The sequence below is a fragment of the Papio anubis genome, chromosome 15 (genome assembly GCF_008728515.1).
Source record: "Papio anubis isolate 15944 chromosome 15, Panubis1.0, whole genome shotgun sequence".
Classification (NCBI taxonomy): domain Eukaryota; kingdom Metazoa; phylum Chordata; class Mammalia; order Primates; family Cercopithecidae; genus Papio; species Papio anubis.
The window spans coordinates 60,725,047-60,738,188 of record NC_044990.1 but is presented as its reverse complement, the minus strand read 5'-3'; positions in this window follow the sequence as shown (position 1 = coordinate 60,738,188).

Genomic DNA, 13,142 nt, shown 5'->3' with positions numbered 1-13,142 from the left:
TGTAAATGGTCTTTAATAATAGCATCTGAATATGGAATATTACCAAGAATCTGGCAAAGTTATAAGGAAAGCAGAGAGGTTATATTTTTGTGTGTACCCTGCTGGTTGTTTTTTTCTTTTTTTCTTTTTTTTTTTTTTTTTTGAGATGGAGTCTTGCTCTGTCACCCAGGCTGGAGTGCAGTGGTGCAATCTCGGGTCACTGCACCCTCTGCCTCCTAGGTTCAAACAATGCTCCTGCCTCAGCCGCCCAAGTAGCTGGGACTACAGGCACGCACCACCATGCCTGACTCATTTTTTGTACTTTTAGTAGAGACAAGGCTTCACTATGTTAGCCAGGCTGGTCTCGAACTCCTGACCTCGTAATCCGCCTTCCTCAGCCTCCTGAAGTGCTGGGATTACAGGCATGAGCTACCATGCCTGAACACCCTCCTGGTTCTTTAGTGGCACTAAGTTGGCCATGATGAAATGATGCATGAAAAATACACCCTAAAATAAAGTTAATCCAAGCTAAACATTTTCATAAAGTGTAGGACAGATGTGCAAATATTTATGGACCCCCTCCCTCCACTGCTCCTGTGTATTTGCCTTCTCCTTAAGGCCCCTTATATACCAGCAATAGCCTCTAAGATTTATTTGATGTCTTCTTTCTCTCCAGACTATCTGTGCTATGTTTTTGCATGGCTTCTGAGCATCTCTTCTGTGGCTGAAGAGTTAGATGTCTTTCATTTTATAATAAATATATCAGCTTTATATAACATTGTGGAAACTAGCATATGGCATATTGACCATTTGTCAAGCATGTTGCTAATTCTATTTTATATATTTTTTATTTGGTTATTACAAGAGTGTAAAGCCTATAAAATTGCTATTTCCTAAGCAAAAAGAAAACACTGGCAATTTGTCTGTTTCAACTTAAAATTCTTATGATGATTTCAAAGATATGAAAGCAGATGTTGATGAATTATAAGTTATTCACCCACAGCCATTCAGCTGGAGTAGCTGGGTTTCCTTTCTTCCTAAATATGGATTTAAAAGCTTTGGTCTCTAGATCATTATGACTGGTGCTCAACTATTCCTAGTTTAATCCTATGAAATATTTTATTATCCAGAATATTTAAGTGTTTAGTAAACTTATATAGGGATATTTATTGAAGCAGAGTATCTGTGAGTGATAGAATAATGGCCCTGATAAGACACCTAATTCCTAAGCCCCAGAACCTCTGAATATGTCACTTTACATGGCCGAGGGCACAATGGAAATGTGACTAAGCTAAGGATTTTGAGATGAGTAGATACCTGGATTATTTGAGTCAGCCCAAGGTGAATACAAGGATGTCTGTAAGAGGGAGGTAAGATCCTGAGAGTTAGTGAAAATGCAACACAGCAATGAAAACCACACACACACACACACACACACACAAACACACATGGAAGGAAAGATGCTATACTGCTGTCTTCAAAAATGGAGGATGTGACCACCAGCCAAGGAATGCAGGTATCCATCTAGAAGTAGAAAGAGCATGCAAACTAATTCTATTTACAGCCTCCAGAAGGAAGAGTTCTGACTTTCAGAATCATAAGAGACTACATTTGTGTGTGTTTAAGCCACTAAATTTACTGTCATTTATTACAGCTGCAATAGAAAAAAAATACATATATATATAAACACCTTCTTAGCATAAATTTATGTGATGCTTTATAGGTACACAATATATTACATTTCATCACTTGAATCAAATAGCTCATTACTGATACCATGATGCAGGTTTCTGTAAATGTATGTAACAAATTTTAAAGTTAAGCTACATTTTCAAATTAATAATATGATTACTGTTAGTTTAGCTTATTCTTTTGATATATTTATAATTAAAGGAAGCAAACACATCTTTCATTTTTAAACCACCATTTTCAGGCTTCAATGTAAACCAGCTTTCTTCTTTCTATGTATTATTTTATTCAATATTTATAATTAGCTTCAAAAATTAATAGTAATTTTTCCTTTTTAATATTTCTTACATTATTTGAGTTTTTTTTCCCTCTCACCAGGGGAGAATGCAGGTGTCCTAAATTCTCTTTTCCTTGCTATTTTATTAAAACCACACAGGCCTTTTGGATTATGCCAGTCCTTTCCCTAGCTTCCTCCTCGCTTTTTTTCTTTCTTTCTCATTTTTAGAGTATAGTGGCTTAAAACACACAAATATACTGTAAAAGTAGCAAGAACCATAAAATATAAATTTTACTACTGGTATTTTTTGCTGTTGTTTCTCAATAAATATTTTTTGAATAATTTCTATGTACCAGGGAATTTTCTAGGTACTAGGTCAATTTACTCTCAAGGCTCATACTCTCTAATGAAAAATAGAGATACTCATAGTTTTTTGGAACTGGGATTGCTAATGAAGTTATCACAAGAAAATTAGAAGAAAAATGTTGCATATATTAGATGACTAATAACTACCTAAGGGAGTATATTTAATGAATATATGATTATAATTAAAACAGAATCAAGGCATGATAGAGAACAGGGGTTTTAATGTAATACATTTAGTCTTCACATGCACACACCAAACATGGGGTTATATAATTTTATATTTTGCTTTTTGCAAAATTAATTTTATAACATGAAGATAAATTTTGAGCTAAGGTTCTTCAGAGAAATAAAAGAAAAATGAAATGAGTAAATTTAGAAATTTTTTATGGCAATATGGAGTTTTTATACCACCTACTACAAAAGCGAGCATGGAATATTTACTGATGAATGTATAATGAACCACTTTAAAACTTGGTATCTAAAAACAACAGTTATTTTAATTGCTCATGACTTTTTCTGGGTCAACACGTGGGCCTATGCTCAGATGTGGAATTACTCTTCTAGCCTCACCTGACGTATCTATGTGGCTGTGGTCATTTAATGGTCAATAAAGCTGGGTGTGCTGGTTTGTGCCTAGAGTCCTAACTGCTTGGGAGGAGGCTGAGGTGGGAGGATTGCTTAAGCCCAGAAGTTTGAGGGTGCAGAGAGCTGGGATCATGCCGCTGCACTCCAGCCTTGGCAAGAAGTGAGACCCCATCTCTTAAAAAAAAAAAAAAGAGGGTGGATGGTCTAAGACAGGGTCTCCCGCTGGGCCTTGTGCCTCTAGCAGGCTAGTCTTGCCTTTATCACACAGTGGCAGAAAAGTCTGTTTTTTAAAATGTTTTTCTCTTTAGCATATCTTCCCATCAGCCAAAGCAAGCCAAATGGTGAAGTCCAAAATTAATAAAAGAGGGACCTCCACAAACACTTGAAATCAGAAAGGCATGATTTTTTGAGACATATTATGTAACAATCTACCACAGAGCCTGAAGTAGTTATGGAGACATTATTAAGGCCTACATTCCTATTAATGGTCTTTAATGTAGTTTGCAGTGAAATAAATTATGAGACTAAAAAGTAGAAAAATTGAATCATGATACTATCTATTGCTATCCAAATGAGTTCTATAATTACAAATTTGAGATGTTTTAAAATATATAGTGCAAAGAAACATTTTCTTTTTGATGGTACCTATTGAACATCCTTTAAAGAAATGTCAAAAACCAGCATCAGAGAGATTGGTGCAACTCTAGATAAGTTAGAAATATTATGTGGGAAAAAGTTGAAGTGGGAAGATGACAAGCTACATTGTTCCATATTGCCAAATTTACCATTTTGAATAATAGTGCTTTATCTTTTGTTTCTCTTAATTTAAAACATTCTTATTTCCTAATTTAAAACCTACATATGACAGTAATGGAATTAGGATTTTAATAAGACTGAAATAAAGTTTTATTACCATGCTTATTTAATTTAGTAAAACACAGATACACTCCATCTCAATGTTAACTGCAGGATTTGTTCAATTCTCATTGAATGACAATACATTTTAATATGAAAAAATATGGAGCCCAATTTGTAAAAAGGAAACATGTACTCTTTCTTGTTTTCCTTTCCTTTGTCTTTTATTAACACTGTAAAATTAATCTACTGAGACAAAACATACTTGGAGATAGAACCAGAAATTCTAAGAAATGAGTTTTGTAAGCATTACAATTTTATAATTGTATACACCTTAAATTACTAATTTGAAATGACTGCTACTAATAATGATATATTAGTTTATGTGAATCCAAACCAGAGTTAATAGATTCATCTATCTTTTATTTAGGGTAAACATAGTATTTTAAAAATTGAAATAAATAAAGCAGTCATTGTTAAGGCCATAACTGGGGTCACATGACATAAAAGTCTCAGAAAAAAAGATTATATTAAGATATATTTTAAACAGTGTAGCTTTTCTTAAATTTTTATTTAATATTTGTCTACAAATCTATTTTATAAGCCTTTAGTATTTTAAAATACCTTTTTTATAGATATTTTACTAGTTAAATAGACCTTCTTGAAAGAGAAACATATTTCTTAGTGATGCTATTTCATTGAATTGTATATTTTTACATAAGACCTCAGTAAAATAGTACTGTGCCTATGGTAAGAAATTCTAACACATAGAACAACAAAGTCCAAAACCTGATTGGAAATAATCTTATTGGCCAATTACTAAAACTGTGACGTTACTAAAACAAAGGGTTCCCTGCACCTTTGTTTATGCTTTGTTCCATTCAGGATTCTTCATCAGTCATCCCTCCGCTCTTACTCTCAGAATCAACTCCTTGTACACCATGTACTTTTCATGACTGATCTCTGAAAGCAAAGAAATGAAGAATTAATGTACCAGCAACAGTCAGTAAACAGATGACCAGAAGAAAACACACACAAACTTTTTTTTTCCAGCAGCAAAAGGCTGTGTGGTCCATGCATAGTATCAAAGAGGGCAGTACCATTCCCAGGTTCTAGACCTTGCCAGCAAGAGTTGTCTACCTATCTCACACAGCAGGTGGAAATCCTTGCTGTTGGGAGAATTGAGAATATAGCAAAAGTCTGCATAAATAGACAGACATTTTTATGTATGATAGACTTTAATAAACCTGAGTAATGGGGAAGCGTTGCAGTCCTAAGGAAGTGGGTTGGCAAGAAATAGTAAAATTTGCAGACACCAGCTAACATGTTGGTCTCATGATTGTGTGTGTGTGTGTGTGTGTGTGTGTGTGCATGCGTGTGTGTGTGTGTTTGTGTGTGTGTTTTATGTGGGGGGAGGGAGATGATGTGGGGAATACTTGGAGCTCAGAATTTTAAAAATAGGCAAGTCATGATAGGAATTATTACAAATTTATACTTACACAGTCACCTCTGTTTATTATGGGTTACTGTTATTATCAGTGATTGGCACTGAAAGATTCAGAAAGGAAGAGAGCACAGGATAAATCATTCATTCACTTTTATTTTTAATTTTTATCATTGCATAATATTTTTACATATTTATGGGGTATGTGTGATTTCTTTGATATGAGCATACAATGTGTAATGATCAAATCTGGGTAATCAAATATCCATCACTGCAAACATTTATCATTTATTTGTATTGGAAACATTTCAAATCCTCTCTTCCAGCTCTTTTGAAATATACAATAAATTGTTTTTAATTACAGTCACCCTATTGTGCTACCAAACACTACATCTTATTCTTACTAACTGTATTTTTGTTCCTATTAACTAACCCTCCTCCCTACTACTTTTCTCAGCCTCTGTAACCATTCTGTTTACTAGCTCCAGAGATCATAAATTAAGTGAGAATATGTGATATTTGTCTTTCTGTGCCTTTATTTTACTTAACATAATATCCTCCAGTTCTATCCATGTTGCTGCAAATGGTAGCATTTTATTTTCTTTTATGGCTGAATAATATTCCGTGTGTATATGTATCATGTTTTCTTTATCCATTCATCTGTTGATAAGCACTTAGTTTCATTCCACGTGTTTCCTATTTTGAATAGTGCTGCGGTAAACATGGAGATATAGATATCTCTTTGATACACTGATTTCCCTTCTTTTGGATGTACACTCAGCAATAGGGTCGCTGGATCACATGGTAGTCCTATTTTTACTTTTGTGAGGAATCGCCGTACTATTTTTCATAGCGGCTGTTGGTCCTCTTACCGGCTGGAGAAGTATAAAGCCACTAGTGTATTTACTGCCCATTTGGTAGTGGGCTAGGAATTTAATTTGGCCTGTTCTTACAGGCCAAGGTCATCACTGGATTCAAATTTCAGGTGAAAAGACTGAGGGAAAAGGCGTGGAGTTCATGTGCACACACACACGCACATATACATAGTTGATTTTCTAATCTTCGGTGACTTAAAATACCATCATTTGTGTAAGTGAATAGATAAATTACACTTGATTTACTTTAGGTTATGAAGCTATATTTTGTCAGTTACAAATGAAACTATGTTTAAACAATGTAGGCTGATTTTTAATGTGTGAAATTGTCTTTATGGAATGTAAAAAATATTCCATACGAGGCATTGTAATAAGAATCATGTGTTTTACGGATTAGAATTCAAGATGGCATTTTCCCTCATCTGGTAATACCGGGAAATAAAAAGCCATATTATAAAACAACTATTTTTCATGATTGTTATGATCAAGAACTATGTGGATATACTGCTCAACAAGTTTAGGAAGGGATTTGAATAAAAGTAAGCAAGAGAATATCCATGCAACATAAGTGGGGTGGTACAGTTCATGTTTTTGTACTTTGAAGGCTTATACTGGAAAGTGGAATATCCGGGCCTGATAAATGGCTTGAGTACTTCATGGAAACAAATTCCGGTGAGAAAGAATTAATCTCCTACAGATTGACATAACCTTAGATGCTGGTGTTAATTCCTTTATTATATGCAAATTAAAGATTTCACTTGATTTTTATTTATTCATTTATTTGTCTTTAATTAGAAAAAATATATTAGATATTTCTTAGATATCAAATTGGTATTTCTTCTAAGTTGATATTTGAATAAGAGAAGAGAAACATAGTCTATGTATTGATTTTAATACTGATCTATAGGTATCTCTAATGTAGAAATTTTCTCAGAACAAAAGTTTTACTGTTTAATAAATTATCTCAAATTCTTCTTGGACACCTCAAAATCCTGGCACTGTATTAGTCAAACTCAGTCTTCTGTTACATACTCTTTCTATCATCAAATGCATTTTCTTCCTCTACTGTATTTCTCACTTTAACGCCCTTGACATATGGTGAAATTGTGAGATGTTTTTAGATTTTTTTCATAGATATCTGTTCATCTGCCTTTTTAGGCATTTTCTGAATAAAAAGCATTTCCGTGGCACATATGCTCATGATGAATTTAGAAAACCACTAAAGCTCTAATAGGAAATACAATGGAAACAGTGTAAATATTCTTGAGAGAAAATATATGGATTACAGATACCATGAACCTAATATAAAGCAGAATTCAAAACCTTGCTAATGAGAAAGTATAGGTTTCTGGGAGCATAATTTATTTGAAAAGTTGTAAATCCTGGTAAGGTTTGGATTCAATATAAACTAATTATTGGAATGCAAAAGAAAAATCAGAGAATATCCCCATGGGAACCCTGAATCCATATTGTTGCATTTGAATGACTTAGCTTTGATCCATAACTGTATACATATTTGGAACAAGATTATCTCACCCGCATCCTCTCCAGTATGTTCAGAAAAGCCAATTCTGAAATAATTCCCATGAATTATATCCGTGAAGTGTTGCTTTAAAACACACACACACACACACACACATACACATTGAAGATGCTGCTAATGTAAAGGAAAGTTCTTATTCCAGGTGCATCTTCATATTCATGGCACATATTTTCCTCAGGCTCACTTTGTATATAAAAATACATCGATGTGTCCATATACTTGAAGATTATGCATATAAATGTGTTCTGTTACTTTTTCTGTGAACTTTATCCAAGTTAATATTTCCCAGATAGGATATGCTCACCAATTCTACTCCAGACTGCCACACTGCCTTACTGCTTTTAATTCCTGTTAAGTTTTCCCAGGTGTTTGTTTTTGTTTGTTTTTGTTTTTGTTTTCATGAAACCATTAAAAAGCCAGAGAAATCTACCTAGTTTTTTAAAAATATTTTTTTCAGCACTCAGTTCCCAAACAACTTAAAATTAGTTAATCAAAAACAAAACACAGGAAAATAAAACCACACAATTCAAATATATTATAAGGCAACTATCACTAGGTCAAGGAAGAGTTTTGTGAGCCACTTATGAGGTCCTTTCCTAAAAGCCACACGAATCACAGATTTCTCCATTTTCCAGCAAATGACAATTATCTGGACTTTTTAGCACTCTCTAGCATTTTTCTTGTCGCATAAATTTGCTTCTTTAGACATTAGACTTTAGTCATGCTCATTAAAAATATTAATATAACTTCATATCACTTTCAATCTATAGGCTTTCCTTTTATCCTTCCCATATTCTTAAAATGTATATCTGGAAAAGTGTGGCAATTTTGTTCAACCTGTAAAGTTTGCCAAACTCTGGGCTTTGCTGATTTTATAATATTTGTGTAATTCTACATGTATTTCTACACTCTGAATTTCTTGCAACTTGGCAGATTATACAAAGATTAGATCAGACTCTGATTTGATCCTTTTGGCGAGACTATGGATGGTGTTGGCAAGCATATATAGGGAACATAATGGCTGGTTTCCTCTCATTTTGATTTTAGCAGTCACTGATGCTTAATGCCTATAAGCTATCCATTTCTGGGATTTGCAAAAGTGGTAATACTCTAATCCCATCATTATTTTTCATTTATTGTTTGGATTGCCTTTATAAAAGGACACATCCTCATCTACTATTTGCTAATTCAGTGGTGTAGTACAACTAGAAAAACAAGCATAATGCTTGATTATTTTGCTTTACCACATAATGAATTTACCACATAATGAATGACTTCTTGTTATCCTCTAAAAAAGACAATTTATTTTGTTTCATCATAACAAAATCATAAATACAACCATTATTGATTGGTTTCATAGAAATAAATAATTTTTTTTTTGAAGCTGAAATCATTCTATCTTATGCCAGTAGGAGCCTCTAGGTTGAATCCTGAGCCCATGACTCTTATAATCTTTGACAGTTTTATGCTATCTATTTTTACAAGATATTCCAGGTCAATCTCATATATTTCCTGTCTCTGATATACAGTCACTGAAAGTCATAAATGGTATTATTTTAAGTATATAACTTTAGGGTTAGGGATCATTATTGCTACTGAATTGATCATTGTTTTTAAATCTTTTCAGAGGAAAAAGCTATGAAATATTTTATATGTATAAGTATATATTGTATAGAATATATATATAATTCATAGTACAGATACACTTGTATTTATTATGCTAATAGATAAGAAAAAATATCTCAAATATCATATTAATGCCTCCACCAATGTAATTATCATAAATATTAAAATGTTGGCATATGATGACCTAATTTCTTCTTTCATTTTTGAATAGCGACACTATACTTGTATTGGCAACACATATAGCTATTATATTATATACTGTCTCCCTCTTAGTACACTGTGTTGTTCCTACAGAAAGCTAAATTTTATTGTCACCTATAGTCCTTATACAGATATCTTTCCCATCATTTTGATTGTCTGGAGCTCATTCCTTGCAATTTCGGTGGAAATGGAAAATGAAGAAGTACTTGCTGAGCTTCTTTATGCTGATATCATTTTGTTTATACCTATTATATGTTGATATTTAGTTTTGCTGTCTACAAAATACTCGACTCACACTTTTTTCCTTGAGCATCTTAAATGTGTTACCCTACTTTTGTGATAAAGCAAGGCTGTAAAAAGATCTGATAAACTAATTCACCCTCCTTATAAACAATACATTTTTTCTTTAGCTGTTAATTATATTTTCTTTCTTTGACACATAGCATGGATTTTCAAAATGCAATTATAACTTTTTTTTAATTTTAGCAAGCTGTTCTTAAATTATAGATTTTAGAGTTTTTTTCACCCTTTACTCAGTTTGCTTTCTTTAGTTTTCTTTTTCGGGAACTCTTATTATTCATGTGTATTACTTTTGTCTCTGATTAATGTTTGCCACTTTGTACTCAATCCTCATTTTATCTATTTCTTCATTTATTTTTACGTTTATTTTTAATTATTCTTTTTATCTCATATTTAAAGTGTTAACTTTAAGGCATTATTATATTTTCTCTCAGTACTTACAATCTAGTTTATATTTTAAAATATTATATTTTGTTGCTTCTATTTATATTTTCATTTATCACCTCATTTCAATGCTTCTCTAATTCTTATTAATATTTATTTTTGCATTTCTTAATAATTTTATTATAATATTATTTTAACTTTTTTCTTCTTTTTGCTATAAAGCATTTATATGGAAATGGACTTTGCTATTTTCCTTATTTGATAATAACCATGAATGATATTTGACTTGTTCTTTTCTTTTTCTTTCTGTTATGTGAAATCATCTTTAATGAACTTTTAATGAGGGACAGAGTTCAGAAATATTAATATTACAGTTTTCTCATTGTCAAATCTAAAATAATAGACTTACATGGACATTTAAAAGTTAAATGAATGGTAATATGAAACATTTTGAAAACTATGGAATATATGTCTATAAATTATGCCCACCATGTGAGTATAAACCTTGTTTCTTTTTTCATTGTTTTATATCCAGTGTCTAAAATATAATTTATTTATAAATGGACTGACACTCACAGAAAAGGCTGTAAAGCAAGGGGAATACTTTTTACTTTTTCTTTGTTATTGATCATACTAAAACGCCTATTAGTATATAAATGATAATTCACAAAATGTATGAATAATTGAATAATAGCAAAATAGTGTTATTTCTAATAATGATGTGTAATTTTCAGATAAATCACATAAGCTTTATACTACTCTACTTTTCAGAAATAAATTAGTTAGATTACCTGGATAATTCAAATGAATGTTGTGGCTTAACTGTGCTAGTAAAGCATTGCAAGAACAACATTGTAACATTTGAAGAGTTATGTAAAATCAAAGTCTGGTCACATTTGACTAAATTTTGGGGGAAAATGTTTACTAAAACGTTTAAATTGTCTTAAACACATGAGTCATACAATGCTTAATAAGTTTTGCTTTAAGAATCTGTTTCCTTTGTAGTTAACATTACATCATAATAATATCCACCTCATTAATAGTCTATCCTTTATCTTTTCAATGTATTTAGAAATGTGTCAAGTTTTCCGCAGTTACATATAATTAGAGATAGAAACTTCAAATATAACAACTTAAACATGGGCCAAGTGACAGCTTGTTACAGAAACAAAATGTATCTGAAAATTCAAAGGAATAAGAGAGCCAAAGGAGTGGGAAAAAAAAGCTAACATAGAACTCATTAGGAAATATTCCAGAAATGTGGATGTTGAACAAAATGAAATACAAGATGCAATTAATGAAAAGTAAACTGTTTTTCTCTCTCTCTATCTCTCTCTGTCTCTGTCTCTCTTTCTCTCTCTGTATAATTAAACAGCTTTATTGAAGTTTAATTGCCACACAATTGGCACATACTTACAGTATAAAATTGGAAAAATGTGAATGAATAAGATCTATTGTTGGCTAGCACAACAGGGTGATGATAGCCAAAATGATTTAATTGTACGTTTAAAAATAAGTGTGTAATTGCATTGCTTGTAACACAAAGGATAAATGCTTGAGGTGATGGATAAAAAAATTGCAAAGTCTCAACCTTAACACGTATGAATTGTTAATACAATCCCGATAATAAACCTATGCCTCTATCTCAGAAGTTTACTACTCCTTTGTAATCGCCCTTCCATCTCCTCTCTTTAGCTTGGGCTTTGACCTACTGACTTGCTTCTAATGAATAGAGTGCAGCAACAGTAATGATCATCTAACTTTTAACATCTATGCTCAATAGTTGTAGTCTCCAAATATGAGTTGGGTTGTATTTACCTATTTAGGGTATTTATTATATACTATAGGTAATTTTTCTCTTATCTCCCCTTTCATTTCTTCATTGACTCAAATTATTCTTTGGTTATAAAATACTTTCCTGAGGTTAGAAATTTTCTGGAATTACAAAATATAATAAAACTGATTACTTTATTGATATTTGATTTAAAAACTGTGCTTCCAGAAAAATATTTGTGGCCAGTGTGTAAGCTCATATTCTACATGTGATTCTAGAAAAGATAATATGTGAATACAGAGAATGAAGAATTTCTAATAATAAGTTTGAAATGAAAACTATTTCAGCCTCGGTTTCAATATTGGTATCTTTTTAACAATATTGGGTTAAGTAAAATAACCTATGTATACATATATAGAGAAATTTTATTACCTCAGTTAGTCTTCAGTAAAGAATACTTTTTTCCTTATAAATTTCTTTATAAATTAAATATTGTTTTAAGAATGTAGCCATTATAGGGGGTGTGAGCAAGATGGCCGAATAGGAACAGCTCCAGCCTCCAGCTCCCAGTGCGAGTGAAACAGAAGACAGGTGATTTCTGCATTTTCAACTGAGGTACTGGGTTCATCTCACTGGGGAGTGCTGGACAATCCGTGCTGGTCAGCTGGTGCAGCCCAACCAGCGATAGCTGAAGCAGGGTGAGGCATCACCTCACCAGGGAAGGGCAAGGGGGAAGGGAATCCCTTTAGAAACTGAGACACACAACACCTGGAAAATCGGGTAACTCCCACCCTAATACTGCACTTTACCAAGGGTCTTAGCAAACAGCATACCAGGAGATTATATCCCACACCTGACCAGGAGGGTCCCACGCCCACGGAGCCTCCCTCATCGCTAGCACAGCAGTCTGAGATCTAACTGCAAGGCAGCAGTGAGGCTGGGGGAGGGGCGCCTGCCATTTGCTGAGACTTAAGTAGGTAAACAAAGCCTCTGGGAAGCTAGAACTGGGTGGAGCCAAACACAGCTCAAGGAGGCCTGCCTGTCTCTGTAGACTCCACCTCTGGGGACAGGGCATAGCAAAAAAAAAAAAGGAGCAGAAACCTCTGCAAATGTTAATGACTCTGTCTGACAGCTTTGAAGAGAGCAGTGGATCTCCCAGCATGGAGGCTGAGATCTGAGAACTGACAGTCTGCCTGCTCAAGTGGGTCCCTGACTTGCAGGGACCGACACCTCACACGGCGGGG